General features: G+C 40.6%; 1 protein-coding gene across 2 annotated transcripts in view; it reads right to left on the reverse strand.

The window, feature by feature from the left end:
• The window catches only part of MAPRE2 (microtubule associated protein RP/EB family member 2), a 100869-nt gene that overhangs the window by 58668 nt on the left and 24223 nt on the right, over window positions 1-17978 (reverse strand). For both annotated transcript variants that reach the window (XM_063394616.1, XM_063394624.1), the window contains exon 2: window positions 12244-12305. The gene's annotated coding sequence lies outside the window, so the exon portion shown is untranslated. The remainder of the gene's footprint in view (window positions 1-12243; window positions 12306-17978) is intronic.

Here is a 17978-nt window from a genome sequence, read left to right on the forward strand (position 1 = left end):
AAAACCTACCCTCACGTCCCAATAGTGCATCAAAACCCACACTTCCACCACAGTAGAAAAATACTGCCCATCTGTTTACAAATTGTTTTCTCTAAGCAGAAACCAACAAGGGTGGCTATAGGCACAGTCTCTAAGCAGATCTGTATGACCTCAAGGCTGTTAGATGCAAAATATTTGGGCTGATATATTAACATCTTAAAAAATAGATACCCCAAAATCCAACTCTCTTTTAAAAAGAATTTTAAGATGGTAGGTCAAACAAAAGCTATGTATTTGTAATATGTTCTCAGAGACATATGCTGATAATTTAACTCAGAAGTTCTTCAGTATGAGTTTGATCAGGTTTCTAGCTCAGATTTTTTTCTGCACAAAGTGACTTAATGAAATTTTAACTAATCTTTACCTAATCTTTCAGACTGAAATGACTCTACTGAAAGCTTAGTTTACATGATTAAATTCATAATATAGGCCATTCACAGAGAGCTTATAAGGTGAGTAAAATCAGTAACAACAACTGCACAACGCTTGGACTGCTGAGAATCTCCTTGGATTTAAATCATGTATGGATTAACACACATTTTAGAGCAATCTCTAACAAAAAATATTTCATTCATCTGGTAATTGGAGGAAGCTACGTTCGAGCACTTTTCAAAAGAAGCAACAAAAACCATTCTGTTAAAAAGGCCAGTAAGTGTCTTAGTAACACTCGAGAACATGGAGAAGCCAGGAATGCTATGTGGTGACAGAATATAAAAATAATCTATAGCAGGTCTTTATCTGCCAGACATAACCCTACCTGCTCTGCTCAGGAGCAAGCAGTAAAATACTCTGCAACCCTAACTTGTAAAAACATTTTTATTTCTTGACCAGTGGCAAAGAACAGAAGCTTCTTTATTGAAGTCTTTAAAGCTGTTTAAAGCATGTACCAACAAAGCTACAAAAGAGAAGTGCAGGTGAGGAGAGCATGGCAGCCTTGCTTCAGACCTCTTCTTGCCTTTGCATTAGAACTCAAGGTCAGAAGAACGCACCAGCACAATACCTTACCTTTATGGAGGCCAAGCCAAGCATCAGCAAAAGAAGCCTGGTACTGGTTTTCAGAAAGCACATTTCAGTGTGCTTCAGTCAATCTAACACAGCCTGGGGGGCTCTGGGTGCAATATGGATTGCATGGGTGCCATATGGGTGCAATATGCACAGCATTCCCTCTACCTACATCTCTGTTTCTGGGCACTGTGTGGCCCACAAGCACAACTCCTGTCTTTACATGCTGGAAGCCACCAGCATCTTCTTCCCACTTCCATCATTCTAAGTTAAAAGGTCCCAAGGAAAGAGGAAACCTGTTGCTGTTAATTAGTTGACCGTACATCTGTGGGGCCTTTATAGATTTTTACATGCATTAGGCACAAGAGTAGAGAACTGATTGGAAGAATAAAAGGTCAGCCTTGGTGTTAATAAAAAGCCCCACCCGTGGCATGCTAAAAGTACCAAAATCTGGTACTCACAAGTGATGTGCTGACTAAGCAAAGCAAAGAGCCAAGAAAGCAATTAATGCCGAAGGGTGGAATTACAAAGCCTGATGTAACAGATCTTCAGCACTGAGACCACAGAGGCAGTAGCTGAAAGGGACCTGTAGAGATCATCCAATCCAATCTCCTGCTTGGAGCAGGATCATCACCAGGGTGAGATTGGGTCACATTTGGGGACATGATCATAATCAATCCAAATCTTCAAAATCTCCAAGGATGGAGATGTCACATCCTCTCCAGACCACCTGCCCCCATGCCATGCTAGCCACACAGCAAGTCCCAGGTGTACTGCTGATGCAAAAAGAACCACTCTATCACATCACATGCATTCCAGTACTTTGATTTCTGCTGTGGTGAACCAGGTAGAGACAATATTAGCAAGTACTGTAATAGGCTAAACATCATTCTCCAAAATCTGGTTCCTCCTTCCTCTTCAGAGCTTTTGTTTTCAGTTCCTCTCTCTTTACTTGCTCTAAGCCTCACTTACTGCAGTAGGAAGGCCATGAAGCCTAATTTATAATGCCTGAGAGTAAAATCCTCTAAAAGCCCAAAATGCAGCATTAGAAAGACCTCAGGCATACTCCAGCCAGAATTTTATATTCAACAGCTAATGTGGAAATAAATTATAAATATTTTAATGCTGACAAGCGATCAATGTACAGCCTCTGACAGCAGAGGTGATGGCTAGGCTAGAGACTTCTGCTGATATATTTGTGAGGGGATAAACCCCTTCCCCCCCCAAGGTTTCGGGGAGTATTTCATGACATAGCCAAACTATAAATACAATTAATGATTGCAGAAATTCCCCACCGCTTGGCTAACTCTGGGGTGGTGGGAGGAATAGGGAGTGAGACTAAGAAAAACACATTTAACCCTAGAGTGGCCAGCAAGCATCCCTCATCTCTGATATCTCTGTTCATGTTCAAGCTCATAAAGAAGTCAGTGTGATATTGCTTGCAGCCTTCTCAGAATAAAGCCCAGCTACAAACTGCAGCAAACATCATGCAAGTGTAAGTATTTGGGGCCATGTACGTCACGTTTCTGAGTTTCATGAACATTCCTGTCACAAATGCAGTTTTTTCCCCTGGGGAAAAAAACCCTGAAACTAGATTTCAGAAAACAGTTGGAAGGTAGCAATAACTTTTGGAAAGCAGCAGTCCTGGGCAATGTAGTCTGCTTTTCTAAGTATTCTCATAGTCTTCCTTTATTACAACAAAGATTAACAGAATTCTGTAAAGCCACAGATTTACACACTGTAGATTAAAATCAGTTAATTCTAGCACACAAGTATGTGTGTTTACAAGAAATCCATGTAGAAAGAGTCTCTTTCTCCTGAAGCACTTGGCCAACAGTGTTTAAATTTGAAAATAAGTGAATAAAGCAAATCAGGAAGAAAGTTTAGGAAGAGCTAAAAAAAGTTACTCTGTTAAGTCTTGGGCACGCCTTGATTGTTCAAGGAAGTCCCAATTCATTAAGGTACATTGACATACTTTATTCCCAGCATGAGGAGGTTCAATGAGATGGGTATAACCATGAGCATACTTAATTAGGCTGCATCAGAATCAGCCTAATTTCTAAAGTTGCATTTAGCACATTAGGAACAGAAGATTTAGGAGATCCAGATTTGCATGTTATCTGTGAGAAGCACAAGCGAGGTATCTGCAGCTGAATGTCTGTGAGAGACACTCTGCTTGTGCCAGCCTAAACTAGAGCACAGGTCTAACCTGTGACAATAACACACACAGAAACATCCATAAAGTGGTCAGCAATAGCAGTGCTACTAACACGGCAGACATCAGACATGATGAGGTTCATGGTAAGTTTCAAGCTGATCTGGGTTACGCAGAACTCGTGTTTCCTATTTTGCTGACATATTGTCAACAGCACTGATCAACCCAAAGGAAAACAGAGTGACATAAAATCACTTCAGGTAAAAACTCAAAACTGTAACTTTATGCACTTTCTTTGTTTACACATCACTGAATAAATTGTCCCACTGCCATCCCGCCACCTCATTCTATACGTTATATTTCTGGGCATTTAAACTCACTATGACAAACAGCAAATGATAATTTTGTCAGGGCAAAGAAACACTGCATGAGTTGTATTAAAACAGCTACTTATCACTCCAGACATCCTGTAGACAAAGAATGAGCTTCCTACCCTTGGGATTCTAGTGTTGCCACTTTAAGCAAAGTCTTGATTATTTGCCTTCCCTGGAGGGACACAGATAAAGAGGGAAAAAGAAAAAGAGAGGGCTGTCCCAATTACACAATGTGCATGGACCACATCCCTATGAGGTAATTGAACTCTATTTTTAAACATACAGACATATTTATATTTCAGAGCTCACATTTAACATTTTTAAAAGTGTTTTGTGCCTGTGAGGAAGAATAAAATAAATTTTGAAGTCTTTGTCTGCTAAACATACTTGAAAATTTAGACTTATGAGCTGTACATCCAATCTGACTATTAGTGCATTAATTGATAGCTAAAGAGAGATATCTTGTAGATCCACAGACTGTGGGTATTTTTCTTTAGAAAGATCACAGTTACCTTTTATAGTTACTGTAGAAATCAAATAGAAATTAGAGGATTAGTTCAAGATTCAAGAATTCTCCACAAAACAAGGGTTCTATTCAGAGGAGCGGGATTTCAAAAACCCTTGAATAAGATATTTTAAGACTAGTTGTATAATTTTAATATTAATTCTTGCATTAAAATTAATAAATTGGTTTAGTGGACATTTATTAAATCAAATTAGCTACATCCAGCTGCTCTAAAGAATAAACTTGCCAAATTCCTATTTAGAAAGGAGCATTCCTCAGTATACATCAAAGGATTCCTTACTTAAAACATAAGAAGTTCACGCCGAATAGCCGGAACATTTTTATCCAGTCCTTCCTACATAACAAAAAGCTCCCGTGAGAGCAGGAAATACTTCAGTGAAGAATGGTTCCAAAGAGAAGGAATTTTTACTTCCATTAACTCCAGACTAACCCAAAATTTGGAATTCTTTAGTGTCTGTTACTTTTGTTTTCAGTGATATCCACTGTAAGGGCTTGGAAATGTGAGAGACTAAGTCTAGCATTTATTTATGTATTTTCAGCTGATGAGGAATCATTGGCTTTCTTGGGGGTCAGGAGGGGTGTCTGGAAAAAGGTAAAAAAAAAAAAGATGATATAAAGATGATAAAATCGAGTGAGAGTGGGCAATCTCCATCTCTGACATACCTTCTTATTGCTCCACACTGAAAATGTTAGCAATACACTTTGAAGGCATTTCAGTCAATTGATATAGACATGTCTGACCTGCCCAAGATGCTCACCACTGCTAAAGAGGAAGGAAGAAGGCTGCCACAAGAAAGTAATAATTCCAGCAGACGGTCTAATAAATTTTACTGGATCAAGAATGTTTCACCAGCTGACAAAGACTGGATCTTTACAAACTAGTATTTGAAGGGGTTACTTTGTCCCAGGAAACTCTTAATTGTCTGTCCCCCCACACCCAGCAAAAAGCCAACATAAACAGTATTACATGCTCTAGCTAATGTTAAAAAAGCATTCATGCCTGACCAGGATCAAAATCACACCGCCAACTCATTCAGTAGTTTGTCAGTGTTTCTGTGATTGCAAATCTCAGCCCAAAACCTCAGTGCCTGGCTGCAAAATACTCTACAGTTTCCTCAGGACCCTACAAATCACTCTCTTTCAGAGCCAAGATGTCTCATTGCCCATGACATTAGCAAACGCCAAGAAGCTATACAGAAAGTGGTGTGCTTGTCTGTTTGTGTGCAACCATCCCTTTCTCCTGATAATTGCTTTTTATCCGGGATATTCATAGCATTTTACAAAAACTGATTTCTGCCAGCTTTCCTCATTTTACAAGCACAGAAACAGGCCTTGCTGTTATGACCAGCTTCCTCAAAACACCTCCTGTCACAAGTCTGTGCAAGCATCATCTTCAACATCACTATGGGGCATCTCCATCCTTTCTTCCATAAGTGGCTTTCTAATCTTTTCAGTACTTCCAGCTCTGCAGCTAAGCAAACCCAACCTTTCTTCTCCATTGAGTGCCTCTTCCTTTTGATATCAGGATTCCTTCCACACCTGAGGTTTCCCCATTGTTATTTCTCCCATTCTTTCCAACACTTCCTTTGTCAGGCATAATCCTTTGTAGGCTTGGGCAATTTCCACTTCCCTTCCTCAGCCACCTGCAGAGAACCTGGGTCAAATTGGTTTCCTTCCCTCAGACAAGTCCCCAGCACTCTTATTGTCCAGCAAGCACGCTGTTCATTAGCTAATTGCGCCTCATTTCATCCCTGGCGAGAGGAACGGGCTGCAGTAGTGCCTGCTGAGCTGCATGCACCTCCACACGCAGCCACCCCGGGATGTGCCACCTGTATTTAAAGGCTGCATCACAGCCGGGATTCACACACCTCGTGTGACACATTGCTGCCATTAACACACCAAAGAGCCAAAATCCCTGAGGCAGCTCAGTGCCTCTGAAAAACTAGGTTGCCAAGGATTTGTTTGTGATCTCTAGCTCACAGAGAAATCTGGGAGTGCCTCCTCTTTGGGCTAGAGCAAATACATGTATTACACACAATATTCTAAACCAGAAGTTTGTCTTCCCATAGACAAATAGACTTGCTTTCAGCTATTTCAGGCTCCTTCCTGGCCAAATGCAAGCATCTGAGGAATTCTGCTCTTTTCTTTCTGAGAATTTCTTACCCACATGCTTTTTAACTTGCTGTTAAGAATTTAGACCTGTAACACACTTCTAAAGTAATAGTTTCTATTTGCAAGTACTAGAACATTTGGGAGCAAAAAAATGTTCTTTGAGTATACTTTAATTGCTACTTAACACAATACCCTTACTAACATGTAAGTTTTCGTTTTCTCACTTATTGATGGAAAACAGACTCTTTCCCCTGGCAAGTTAATGCTCATTATCATCTTAGTGTTTATGCTAAGTCTTTATTAATAAAATAGCTTTCACATGAAGAGGAAAAATAATTTTCATAGACAGCTTTAATCATGTTATGCTTATATTAGTAGTCTGAATTGAAAAAAAATTAGAATACTTGAAAACTATGTCACAAAAATTATGTTGCTGACAGACATTCCCTAAGAGGACTTTTGGAGCTTGACTTATTAGACCAAGTTTCCATTAATACTTTGAGTACTTTATTAACCTAGTGCTGCAAGTGCTTTATTTAGACACTAGGATCCTACTGAAGGCTTACATAGTAATTTCTGAAACCCTGAAATTTCAAGTTACGCAAAAAATTTTAGGAGTTAAAGCTATCTGGGAGAAAGCTGCTCCTGGTCTGCTTTAGTGGAAGGTGCATCTGTTGAGAGGAACACACAGAAATACTGGGGGCTTGGGTAGGAGAAATAAAGGAGCAAGAAAACTTTTAAGCAATGTACAACAATAAATTTTCCTCATGAAGTCAAATTAACAACTTTTTTTAAAAAATCACACATAGTAATTATATTAATAGTACCACAACTGCTGCCACAAATTTGTAGATCAGGTGGGATACCAGCAGAAGTAATACTGTGACTTTATTTTATTTGAATGTAGGGAAGAAATGAAATATAAGATAACACTCACGCCCCTACTCTGAAATAGAGGGAGGGCCATTAAAAATGTACACGTCTCCATTCTGAGTAGACAAGAGCATACAGAAAGTGCATGGTCTTTCTGAAAAGATAAACAGCTGGATTTACTTGCTTCCATTAACCAATGACCCACTTGTCAAACATAAGCTGTAGATTTAAAAGAGTGATTATGTGAAGCCTCTTACATTACACAAAAACGATCCTAGCTATGAAATCAGATCAAGCCTGAAAATACTTGAGCACAGCAATATTGTTCTTCTATACAGACACAAGACAAGAATTTGTTATTTGTTTAAAAACCTACAACATGATGTAAGGGTAGTTTCCTGTGGTGCTGTTCAGAAGGCATTTATCCCACACATCCCGCTCAGGTCATTAGTGGTGTGCCAAATCCAGACTTTTTGTAAGAGGATGAAGTTCTAATGGAAGCCACTGCATAAACCTGAAGATGGGGGCACTGCTAGCTTCCTTCTATGAGGAATGGGTACTGGGAGACTTAAAACTGGTGCTCCCCACAGTAAATGGTACCCATGACATCTGGTCTGATCAGAGAGGATTTTTATCACTGGTGGCAGCTGTGCACACTTTGGTGGCAGATCTCCAGCTGAGGCTTTTAAGGCTCAAGCCAGCTGCCATTGACTTTGCCCCTGTGCCTCTTTGTACCTCCCACCAAATGCCTGTTCCTGCTCCAGGCTCAGGTAGGAGCAGACATGCAAGATTCTACAGATGATTACAACATTTGGATTTCAGTGCAACAAATTACTAGGTCCCAAGACCTGAAAACCTCTAATTTTGCCACCTTGTATTGTAACACAACAGCACTGTCCACAACAGTGGCCTTCTCATACTTGACCTCATGCTAAACAAGTCTCTAAGAAGGTTGAAGAAGCCATTATTATAAGGAACAATTTTACTGTAAGAACAACTTACATGTTGCTTCCACCTGACCTCATTAGTGTGCTGTGCATTGCCAGTGACTCCCACTTTACTCTGACTCAGTACACAGGGTGATTTTCTGCAAGCTGCAGATCATGCAGCAACTGAACTGTGTAAGAATCCAAGCAGTCAGCTAATGAAAACCAAAGTTTCCAGCTCCAGTGATTACTGAGAAACATTAAAAATATGCTGATACTTGGAGCCTGTCCACCTCTGGATTTTACTCTGCTGCTGGAGGCCCTGAGCAGCACGGCTCAGTATCCCAATGCCTGCTGTACAGATGCAGCTTTAGCAGCAGCATGGGAAGAGAGACCAGGAAAGCTCCCCAGTGTCTACCACACCAGAGGACAGGGGCACACAAAACATATTTATAAAATCTAGAAACCGCTTTGAAAAATTACAGTTATTTTTATAGCATGCACTACATGCACTGTAAATACTTGATATACCTGACAAGGATTAATATTTTCCAAGGTCCTAAATTTTATGGTTTCTTTTTTTTGCTGGAGCAAAACTCACATCATTACTTGAATCATCCTTTAATGAAAGTTTTCCAGCTTCTAAATGAAGCACCATTCATAGGCAAGATGCAGAAGGCAATAAAAGAAGACTAGAAACAAGGGTATCTTTTAAAAATATGTATTATTTTACATTATCATGGCTTCAGCAGTCCTGACATTAAGTGGCACCATTTTGTAATCTCTGAACAGCGACATTGTGTATAAAATAATAATAATAAAAAGCTTCTAACACTTTGAGTACAAAAGGTACTAGTGGCAAGAGAACAGTGCCTTTTCCTCGTTACAGTAGAAAATGAGGTTTCTATTTAGTAAAAACCCCAACCACAAGGCTATGTGTTTTTGTAACTGTAAATGTACGTCAGTGCTGTTGACAGCTTCTGTGTTGGAAAGGATCTCATTAACTCTGAACAAAACCACACGTTATCTTTCTGAAAAGCAAAGTTGCATTCCTGATGAATCATCAGCTGCTTTGCTGAGCTCCTGTGGGATAATTTTTGGTATCGGGTACTGGAAAAATAAATATCACCCCAAAGTTCACAATAACTTCAGACAGCACCATAAAAGGCTATCCAAGCTACCCAATTCCTAAGTTAAGAAGGGAATCGGGCTGGTGAGTGCACAGCCATAAACAAACATTCCACTTGGTTAACTTTGCTCCCTCAGGTTCAGCCTTTAGGGCTGTGGTTTTCTCATGTTAGATCTATAAAGCATCTGTGTTCTGTGTAGGACTGACTCCTCAACAGATGTCCTCTGCTGCATTTTGGGGACGTTCCACATGGTGTTCCACAGAATGAACATGCTTTAAATGCACTCTGCTCAGCCCAGAAGTTCATCAATTTCACATTCTTTCAGTCTTTTGACTGAAGTTGCAAGGCATTCCTTAGGAAAGTTAGGTCTTCTTTGGTGGACATTGTGGAAAGCAGTTGGGGGAAACAAGTAGCAGGGCACTAAGAGGGAAACAAAGTGCCCTCATCTAGAAATAATGTTTATTCTACATCAGTGCTGGTGCTGGGAGGTATTGAGAAAGGGAGAAAGGAGTGAGCAATTATTTAGTCTGCATGGTTTGGGTAAGTACATGCACCTTCATCATGAACAACCAGAGAATATGTCTGCAGGGAAGAAAAGACCTCATACAGACCTTTGTTCAGATCTCCCCTGAACAATTCATGAATTACTAGTTTATCATACAAACATACTTTATATATATATATACACACACACTTTTTCTTTCTCCTCCCCTTCTCAAAATAACTGAAATCTAACAAGTAATTCCTGAGCTAATGTTCCAGTAGAATCCAGCCTTGCTTTCTAAGAATGTTAGGATGTATTGTAATTACTTTGGTGATAGTGCATCAATCAAGGAATTGCTACTGCCAAAAGGCCCCTTATCTGCATGTCTCACACGAGACCACCTAACACAAGAACTGTAAAATTTCTTCAGTATTCCAATATTCATCCCTCATGTCCATATAACTTAACTCCATGAAAAAATACACACATCTGTCAGGCTCAAAGCCACTGAAACCTGACCAGGTTTCCTGAGCAAAGACTAGTATATAATAGCATGCTACATGGATTTGGATTTGTAATAGCTGAGCTAATTCTGCAGCAATATAATGAATCTCTGGTATTAGAAGGCTGATAACTAGATCTTCATTTGGATATATAATAGGCCATAAGGACTAAAGGATTTCAAGAGGAAAGGCTAAACAGTGAGCAGCAATCCATTGGGAACACACTGGAAAACTGTCTGTGGCTTCGCAGAAAGGCTTACACATTGCAGGAAATCTGCACACGTCAGATAAGTTTCTGTTAGACAGGTAGGATGTAGTCTGCTTTTATAAATGTCCACTTGCTGGTTGTGCACTATCTCCATGCTCACAGTTTTCTTTGGATTTCCTGTTGTTTCCAAGTGCTTGTGACAATGCCAGAATAACCACAGTGACGAAGCTAGACTTTAAGGAGCAGCCTCTACTCCATGCCAGAGCAGACAGCAACAGATGAAAACAGACTCAGCACAGGGCATTGTCTTGTTACACTTCCATCTGCAACACCTTCCCAGGAAGGGTTGCATCCATGGAGGAGAGCATTACATTTTCCTAGTTCTTGCCCTGAGGTGCCTCCTGTAGTCTAGATTTATTGTTTCATCCTGGAGGCTCCTGGAGGAGCCTCTTTTGACTAAATTATAGGCTGATTGTCCTGAGAATCTCTGAGTACACTTGAGCCCCGCATGTCTGCTAATTGCTGTTGAAGTTAGTCTTGCAATCTGGTGAATCTGGACTGTGTGGCTCCTTGTGAAACTGTCCCTCTCCTACTCCCCTATGTATGCTCTGGTGATCAATTGCTGGTGGCAATTTTTGTATTTACCATAGAACTTATCCTGAATAATTTCTCACACCTATCAGGTATCTAGAGAAATCTTTCTGCAAACATATTTAAATTGTCTTTTTTTCTTTTCTTAGGGCATTACATAACCTAGAGCAACCCCCCAGTTTCGCAGAAAAGCAAGTCTTTTCACTTTTAGCTGTGAAGCACAAAGTATCACTGCAAACTGAGCTGCCTCCTACACACAAAGTTAACATTTATTTACACACTAACAGCTTTGCAAGCATTAGCAAAAATGCAGCAGTATGTTTTGAAAATGAAGTTCTTCATTACACAGCCCGAGCATCATTTCAGCACCATGCATATGTTTATTACTAGCTATGCATAAAAAAACCCCACACTACTGCAAACCACTGCTGCTGCAGCACATTCTTTCCAAGGGAAAAGGCAGGAATGGTATCCAGCAGAGTATGGTGAGCACTGCCAATGGTGAACCCGTTCCAACACGAGCTTTAGTACCAGGTATCCTATGCTCCATTTTGGCAACACTGGCATTTTTTGTTTGACAGCACCAATGCAGCAGAAATGGTACAAGGGCAGCAAGTGATGGCAACTGCAGGAAACACGGATCTGTTCAGTGCACATCCCTTCTGAAGGCTTTCTAAACATTGCCACCTTGTGGGCCTGCTGTCTGATATCACTGGTCCTTCCACTTTCCCCAGGTGACTTCCTGAGCAGTTTTCACAGATGCCAAGATTGAGGTAGGATGAAGTTAATCTCTCATAGCTGGGGATTAAAAAAGGGACAGCACCTTACAAATTCTATGTGGCATTAATTACTAACTCTGTACTTGTGCTTCATGTAATTTGCTCTTTTTCCCCTTAACATTATTATGGCAGCACTAGTAAAGTGCAGAAGAGCTAACATTTAACAAAATAAACATAAGACAGGATACAATTTCTCAAATCTCCAAAGTAGAAGGGAGAAAATTCATTGTCTACCTCTAGCTTCGTTTTTTTTTTTCTAATTCCTTTCTGCCACCATTTCCTCCTTACTCCAGTAAAAAAAAACAAAACAAAAAACCAAACAACAAATTACTTATTATATTTATTATAAAATTATTTCTTATAAGATGTTTGTGGCCTTTCGTTTAGCTTTCATCAGTTTTGTTTCATGACTATTACAAAGTCAAAGATGATGGAAAGCAATATCACTTGTTATTGATACCAAGTGTATCTAGCTACTGCCTTACAGACATCAAACACAAGTTCTTGGGTAAAAAAACCACAAATGCACAAACATACTCACTTTGAGCATCCAAACACTTTCCCTGGTTGCCGGCTTGAATTGTTCCTTGCAGCAATTTGGCACTGAAAAGAAAACATGAAACCTTTAGTTCAACTCCCAAATAGGAGGGGGAAAAAAAAAAAAAAGATTCACTGGATGGTCTTTGTCTGCATTGGTTGAGCAGTGATGCAATAGTTTATGCTGAAAATTGAAATGAGTAGAAATCCTTCATTACAATGCCCTAATTCAGCTTTGTTCACAATGGCTCAGTGTCCAACACATCTGCACAACAATCAGATGGCCCCCAATATAGTAGCAGATCTATGAGCTCCCTTGTGCAGCGCTGCATTTAGAGTTTATTCATGATTTCCAGGCACACTGGTCTTTCTTCATCCAACCAGGCTTCTTCTGAGCACAGGCAATCAGTTATGACTGTTGTGTCATGCAACTGGAGCCTTGCTGCACTTGCCTGAGCAGCTTTTCAGAGGGAAAAAAAATCTGCCATTGAGCAGCACAGTAACTGTAATCCAGGAAAGCCTGTGTTTTTGCCAATACAGCTCAAAAATGCAGGCAGTCCTTTGAAGTGTCTCACTTAACAATAAAATCATGGTGCTGCCCCCTTGTAGCAGCCACATTAAGGCCTATTCACTTCTGTGCTCCTGGAGGGAATTGCCTTTGAATGCTAAATTTGTCCTCACATCCTTTCTCTCAAGAGGTACATCACAGACTACAGAAACATAAGATGGAGCAACCATATATGGGATTCAGTTTATGCCCAGAATTACATACTATGGTTACGTGGCTAAGTTTCTTAACTTGACTCCTCAGTGTGCAGGAAATATCATTCCTAGCAGGTAAATAATGGTTCGCAGTCAGACCAGGGCTCTGGTTATTGCTTGTTTTGCATTCCTAGTCAACTAGTTGAAACAGCCCAGCAGGTAGGAGTATTCCAAAGACATCTGTCTCTGCAGAGCAGCACCAAACACCAAATAGGATCCCAGAGGTACTTGGATTGCATCAGGGACCAAGAGATGTAAGAAGATCCCACAGGTGAATTTATATTCATCAAAACCCCAGTTTTAACAGGAGGAAAACATTAAGCAATTCACTATAATTCACTATCATCCTGAAAAGGTAAACAGATCTTTAAAGATGGCTTGTCTAAAGGACTGGATCCCAGCTCCAGAAGCTGTGACTCATCTTGGCAGAGATTTTAGGAAGGCTGCTAGCAAACTGGAAGGCTGAAGCTACCTTAAAGCCAAACCAGAATGGGAATTAGCTATTAAACCTATTATTGTTTAATTTCTTTGACTCTCTCCAAGCATCTTAAGCTTTGCTTTAAAATGTACTTTTTTTCCTCCACTCATTTAATGTGGGAAGTGATCCCAGCACAGCTGACAAACCTCAGGCACCCTATCGGCAAAGGAACAGCAAATCCATCATGGTATATTGGCTTTTGCCCAAGTAGTGTCCCTCTGAAGTTAAGCTGGGATCTGACAGCACTACTCCAACCAGAGTGTCCCATCCTTACACGCTGAGACAATGGTTAGAAGAAGACATCTCTCACCAGGAGGTGTTGACCAGAACTTCTAACAGGCAGCAGCAGTGGAGAAACATAGTGATCCCATTAGAAATATGACACTTAATTTACATATGGAATGTTTCCCATACTATATTTTCTGAAGAGCATGATATTTATGGCATATTGAAGACAGAGGCAACTGCTTAATTGTCTTCAGTAGGTAGACCCTGGTTTGAGTGGGATTTGAGTAACACCACCACACTGAACTTCCTCCATGTTGTCTCAAATAAAAAAATCCTCATAGCACAGGTTCTTGGAATCTTGGAAGCTGATTCTGCTGATGCTTGCACAGGTCAAGCCAAAGAAGTACACCTCAGCAACAGCTCCTGCCTTTTTGCCTGCAAACAGGTACTTACCTGAGCTGCAGGGAGCAGTGCAATCTGTGGCCAGATGAGATAATTGGCACTTGCTGCTGTGTGCAGCACCACTTCCAGGTCTCCACCTGCTCCACCAGCCATGCCAACCCTCAACCCGTCCTTCTGGCTTGAGATGCCACAGCAGCACCCAGGCAAGGGAGTGGTAGGAAACACCGGATCATTAGGGTGGAATTTGATTTAGGTGGACACAGGAATGCAGCAGAGGTCCTAGTTAGTGGGTGTGAGGAAGGTAAGGATGCAGAGGTGGAGTCTCCTTTGAAAAGGTGGAGGGACAAAGATGTGCAATAAGACAAGGAGAGAAGGACGCCACATTCTTTCACTTCATAGCAGGCCACGCACAGCTCTCAGCTGCAGACACTGGCTCACATCACCACTCTACAAAAGCCAGCAAGCTCAATTCAATTCCTCAAAACTCTGCAACACACAGAGGCTGAACTGGTTTTAAAGTAGGTTCCCATCTCCTAAAAAGTCACCCATCAATACACCTAAAGAAATTCCTTCTTCCACACTGGAAAACATAGGCAAAAGGGATAAAATACAGGGGGATGAAGATGTAGAGGATCAGGAAAATAGAAAATACCTTAAGATAGAAAAAAGAAAAAAACAACCAAAAAACTAAGATCAATTTAAAGAGTAGTTTAAGAAAATCCTGTGTAGTAAAACAGATAAATACAATAATTTTTTTTTCAGGGTAGAAATTTATCATTTGGTCTATGTTGTTGTAAATATTTGCAGCTATGTGCAAGGTTACAAATGCGGCAAGTTCCCTGTATTAAACTATCCATTTCCCTGATGAGCAAATTATATTGTGGGGAAATAGACCAATGTTTATGAAAAATTGCTTTTGAGTTTGGCTGTTATTAAAAGAATTGAGTAGCTTTCATTAGTAGCCAATGACTGTTCACATAGTGCACTCACTTCTCCCCATCCCACAGCCCCCTGTTCCATCCCTCTGCAGCTACAGTCGAAAGTGAACCCAAGGTGGGGGGTTGGACTAGTGGGCCACTGGCTTCCAGAGGGTTCCTGGGGGTCCCTTCCCTTTCTTCACTGGCTGTGTACACAGCTCTGTAGCCTACATTTGCCACGTTTTCAGCTGCTGCTGGGTTACTTACCCTGAGTGAAACTAATGAGTGCTAGTGGAGGCCTCGGGCGGGTTTGGCAAACTTTTATGGTTCAGAGTTTATGGGATCTTGGGGTGTCCAGTGGATTCAGCTGCTCTCCAGGGCTCACCTGGTTTCAAGAGGATTTCACTTGCTCCCTCTCAGCATATATTTTTTCTCCCAGTGCACACTAGCTATTCCTGCATCCACAATGCTGAACTAACTGACACAAACTGATGCAGAAGGGGCTTCTAAAATAATACCCCTTGAAATGCTGTAAAGGGGCTTCTAAAATAATACCCCTTGAAATGCTGTAAAGCACTGAATTTAATTTGAATTAATATTGACCAAAAAAACCCTCCCAAATCAAAACAGAAAACCACCCCAAACAAAACACAAATTGGGAAAGAGGAATATGAGAACACAAGTAGAAAGCAAAGCAACTAAATGGAAGAACAAAGCACATCAGAGAACCTCCTGTGGTAAACAAGGAACAACAGCATCCAGAAGCACATCCTACAACTGTAATATGGAGAGCAGTACCCATAGTTGTTAGTTTGAATGATCAAGGAGGAAAAGTTAGAACAAAATGTAATTAAAGTTATTTAAATCAAATGCCTTCTAGTTCAAAACTTTGTCTCCAGAAACTGTGTTTCCCCTGTGGGCACTGAGCCCTGTCTTCTGCTACTGTCTCTCTGTGTACTGGATACTTTCTTCCATACTGCACAGATCTGTTTTCTTCCCTCTGCCAAAGACTGGAAATGCAATGTTGCATGAAAACAATTTGTAATATAGGCTGACAGTCACTGATTATTGCCTCAAATATCCTCAGTAGTTACAGAAAAAAACTTCAAAACCAACTTATTTTTAGCAACTGAAAGAATTCAAGCTACCCCATGTGGCTGCTATCCAGGCATGAGTGGAGCATAGCTTGACAAATTACAGAAACGGACAAACTCAGAGTGTAAATCAGAAAACCATGTATATCACTATTTACATATGCTTTCCTGTTGAAAAGATGAACAGAAACATTAATTTTACAGCTTCCAGTGTCAAAGGAAAGAATGACCGTTTTTTATGAGCTGTGCATGAATCACAAAAACCAAAACAAAAACCCCCATCTACTTCACAGTTTGGCAGATTTCTCAGCTTGCTGGTAACTAACAGCCCAGCCCTATGCTGTCTCACTGCTCCTGAGTAACTCCTCTGCATCTGCTCAGAGCTCTGTGGCACTGTGGGGAAGGCACAAAGGCAAAGACCCAGAGCAAAGAAGTCAAGAAACAGAGCTGAGTTTAATACTACCTCCAGCTTCAAAATGACAAGAAACCCACTCTGGGTGTGACCCAGGGTGCTTCACAAGGAAGACAGTCGCAGAAGATGTGAGATGCTGATACCGAGTGCTTCCCACCTCTTTTGCTCTCCCCATTCCCAACACGGATTTGTCCCAGCAGTTCTGCTTCTCTCCAGTGCTCTGATTTCAAGTCATCTACTGGCATGAAAAAGGTCCTAGAGATTTCTTATAAGACTCTGTTCCCTCCCTCTCATTTACAAAGCAAACAAAATATTTTTAGTCATTTACATATAAAGTAAATCCAACCATGTCCTACTTTGCAGCTTTGTAGGAAAGAACATGCATTTCTCAGGAAGACTCCTACTCTGTTTGGGAAGCCTTTAATTTTTCTTCCTGTAAGACCAGTAAACCAATTCGTGTCATTTCTGCTGTACTCTCCTGTCTCGCCTCAACTTCTTGTAAAGGGGAATTTCCATGATCCAAGTGCCTTGCAGACATTGCTGGGTTTAAAGATCCAGCCAACTGCAGTGTGACACCTACATTTTTGCAGCAGCCTACCTGTCCTACTCCTATGAATAAATACCTTCCTGCTCAGAAACTCTGAGATGCAGTAATTATCTTCCAACTTGAAAAGGGTGTAACAGAGCTCATTTTGCGTGATTTTACTCAGCTAGTGTGACTGATTTGGCAAACTCTTTTTTTGCATGACAAGCAATGCCAAACCAGTATATCCAGCAGCAGGTGGCACCTAATAGGATGACCAGATGAGTCTGTGTATTTATCATTCTTTGTATTCAGCAGCAGGCTGCCACATCTCACTTATCTCCAAAAAAGGAGTTTCTCTTTACTCCATTTGGAAAAAACAATCTTCCTTCAATTATTTGAGGCATCCTTTTCTCAAAAATTTAATTCAGAGTCATTGATGTCTGCATTTCAATTTCTATCACACAACTACAAGTCTGTCCCACTTGATACTGTTAGTGCCTGTGCCTGTTGACTTCTGCATCCAACACAGCCACCAATTTTGTGTGGTGCATGTTTGCAGTTTGCTATTGATGCACTTTTTTGGTTTTTGCTTTGTTTTTTTCCTGGTAGTCATTATATCACCTCACAGAAAGCACTTATTTTTAAACCTAAAAATAACTAGAGTTGATCAGGTTTCTGCTTAGTTTCATGCACTAGAATAATTTAACACATTTCTTTTTAATATTTCCTTATAAACAAAGTTATGCTGTGATGATGCATGTTTTGTAGTGAGGCAAGAGAAGCCAGCACTGACTAAGGTTTCCCATTATAAAGAATTTGGCAATAATATTGTCTTAAGGCATTCCAGCCCTAACTGTTTGCTCCTTATTTGTCTCTGGGCTGCCCAGCAGTTTTGCTACAACTCTGAATCCCATCCACTC

Source organism: Prinia subflava, chromosome 1, assembly GCF_021018805.1.
Source record: "Prinia subflava isolate CZ2003 ecotype Zambia chromosome 1, Cam_Psub_1.2, whole genome shotgun sequence".
NCBI classification, from domain to species: Eukaryota; Metazoa; Chordata; class Aves; order Passeriformes; family Cisticolidae; genus Prinia; species Prinia subflava.